At 38.1% G+C, this 3401-nt stretch overlaps 1 pseudogene; it reads left to right on the top strand.

Annotated features, from left to right (window-relative positions):
• Window positions 1-1408: 1408 nt before the first annotated feature.
• On the top strand, window positions 1409-1526 carry LOC128249981 (5S ribosomal RNA; annotated as a pseudogene).
• Window positions 1527-3401: the final 1875 nt, after the last annotated feature.

Raw genomic sequence — 3401 nt, 5'->3', positions numbered from 1 at the left:
AGAATAATTAACATAGTTCTATAGATATGATTCAGGTTCTTATTTCCAAACATTATTGATTTTCGTTACTGAGACGTTATTTTGTCTTAAATTCTTCATTCCTTTTCGGTCTTTCTTAGAATCCTTGGCATTTTTGTCGCTTGTCTTTTTGTTTGATTTAATTTATTTTATGTTTCTTTTCTACGAGTTTATTTTTTGTATAGTTTCCCACCTTTAAGCACGGCTATCTATTCACTTCAGTTTTATGTTTCCTTTAATAGCAACTTAGCGTAAACTGGGGAAATGCGGGAGCAAGGTGTATATGTAGCTTGTTCTTTTAAGTTGTATATTCATATAAATCTAAGCGGAAACTGACAAACATACACACACATACATAGAAAGAGATATATCGGTTTAAAGTTCTGCATGTACACACGCGCACACACACACTCACAGAAACACACACATTTATATATGCCTTTACATATGTCTCTCCCTGTTTCTACATATGTAGGCATGCATAGGTGTATTCTTTAACATGTATATGTATATATATGCTTTTCTGAGTGCGCCTGTATATGTACATGTGTGTGTCAATAGAAACACATACATACATACATATACATATATATATATATATATATACACGAAAAATTTTATATATGAATGCATGAATGTATGTTTGTACAAACACACACAAACACATATTTGCACAAATGCATACTCTAGAACACACACGGATATAGGCACATGTATGTTTGTATGCGTACGTATGTAATAGAGACAAATGGACACATCTAGCTACATGGAAGACGTAAAAGTTAATGTTCCGGAAAACAAAGCCCAGCCACTCGAGACAGAAATAGAGAATCTCTTGGAAAGAGGAAGGAAAAATAGAAACGAAACGAAACAAATAACAAGCAATAGCAAGTATTAATAAAATATTTAAAACACGAATAATACAGTTAATAATAATAATAATGATAATAATGATGATGATGATGATGGTGGTGATGATGATGATGGTGGTGATGATGATGATGGTGGTGATGATGATGATTCAGAAAATAACTTTGATATGCTGGAATTGATCTTATAAGTATGTTTAGCATTCTTCAGATTTTGAGTGAAAAACAGAAAATCTAAAAGTGCAACAACATTCAGGTTTATAGAAATCTTGCCGCTCTAAGTAAATATTCTTTCTGTTGTTAGACGTTCCATCCTAAACCAATGCTGTTGTTGTTGTACATATCATGTACTAATCATCATTGTTACTATCATCAACATCGTCATCATCGTCACCACCACCACCACCACATCATCATCATCATCATCGTCGTAGTCATCGTCATCATCATCATCACTATTAAGGCGGCGACTTGGCAGAATCGTTAGCACGCCGGGCGAAGTGCTTAGCGGTATTTCGTCTGCTTATGGCCATATCACGCTGATAGCACCGGTTCTCGTCCGATCACCGAAGTTAAGCAATGTCAGCCTAGTAAGTACTTAGATGGGTGACCGCTTGGGAAACGTAGGTGCTGTAAGCATAAAAAAAAAAGCGGTGGGCTAGCAGAAGCGTTAGCACGCCGGGCGAAATGCTTAGCGGTATTTCGTCTGCTGTGACGTTCTGAGTTCAAATTCCGCCGAGGTCGACTTTGCCTTTCATCCTTTCGGGGTCGATAAATAAATACCAGTTACGCACTGGGGTCGATGTAATCGACTTAATCCCTTTGTCTGTCTTTGTTTGTCCCCTCTATGTTTAGCCCCTTGTGGGCAATAAAGAAATAGGTATTTCGTCTGCCGTTACGTTCTGAGTTCAAACTCCACGGTGGTCGACTTTGCCTTTCATTCCTTTCGGGGTCAATAAATTAAGTACCAGTTACGCACTGGGGTCGAGGTCATCGACATAATTCCTTTGTCTGTCTCCTCTATGTTTAGCCCCTTGTGGGCAATAAAGAAATACGAATCGTGAGCATGCTGGTCGAAATGATTAACGGTAATTCGCCGGTCGCTACGTTCTGAGTTCAAATTCCGCCGAGGTTAACTTTGCCTTCCATCCTTTTGGGGTCTATTAAATAAGTACCAGTCAAGTACTGGGGTCGATGTAATCGACTCAACACCAACCCAACATTACTGCCATTTGAAAGCATTCTTGTTGTTGTTGTTGTTACTCTTATTATTTTTGGTCAGAAATTGCCCGGAAGGTGCCGCAAATTGCTTAAATGCATTGCTGCACACGTTTCCTCAAACCTCTTGCTTTAGTACTTGAATTCCGCATCCATAGCATTTTACAGATGTAATTTGCAAAAACCATAAATTTTCAGGGGAATATTCCTACACACACACACACACACACACACACACAATAATGTTATATCATACACTTAATATTTATATATATATATATATATATATATATATATATATATATATATATACACATGTATGTATGTATATATGTAGAGAAATAAAGAGATAAACAGATGATAGATAAATAGATAAAGACATATATATATATATATATATATATATATATATATATATATATATATATATATACACACACATACATACAGCCGTACAATTACTGGTTGAGTTGGTATTTTAGAGGACATAAAGCAAATCTTAAGCGCAGAATAGCTGCGGAAACAGCTGAAAAACACAATTTAAATACTGTTAGAAGATGGAAGGTGTCCACTGTCTTGCTGGACACTTTCTTCCGTCTTCTAAGAGTATTTATCCGGTCATCTAAGCTATTTTCACACCCAACCTATGTTTGAATTTTACTTTATCATGTGCGCGCGCACACACACACACACACACACGCACGCACTCTCAGACACACATACACGCACATACGCAAATACACGCATCTTTATATAAGCTTGTGTCTCACTGTTTGTCCTCATTAACGTTTGACAACCGGCGACTTCACAATTTCTTCGACTGAACCCGTGAAGGCAGAGACCCAGTCAGCCCGCAGCCCTGGTTGACTAACAAGTATAAAAGACACACATGATAGGAGTGGGTTTGTGGTAAGAAGCTTCATTCCCGACCACATATGGCTACCTTTTTCCAACCAGTCGGCATGATTGCCCATTAAATCCACAAGTTCTTTTTATTCTCTCTCCGTTTATTTCCTCGTGTTCCTTTCTGGAGAAGCGCGTAGGCTCGAGACGTAAAAGACTCCCTCACTTTCTTGAGCGTTTAACTAATGCATCAGCTTGTTGTTTATGCACTTGTCTTAGTCTTCTATTTTTCTGTAAATTTCAACTACACGCACACACACGTATATAAACAGTTCCGAGTTTCACAAGCCTCTAACGGGAGCTCGACGCCGTCAGGCTTCTGGGAAGCTGTGTGTGTGTGTGTGTGTGTGTGTGTGTGTGTGTGTGTGTGTGTGTGTGTGTGTGTGTGTGTGT

The sequence above is a fragment of the Octopus bimaculoides genome, chromosome 18 (genome assembly GCF_046866305.1).
Source record: "Octopus bimaculoides isolate indiv1 chromosome 18, ASM4686630v1, whole genome shotgun sequence".
NCBI lineage: Eukaryota > Metazoa > Mollusca > Cephalopoda > Octopoda > Octopodidae > Octopus > Octopus bimaculoides.
The sequence above is the reverse complement of the archived record's forward strand: the minus strand, read 5'-3'. Positions and strand labels throughout refer to the sequence as shown.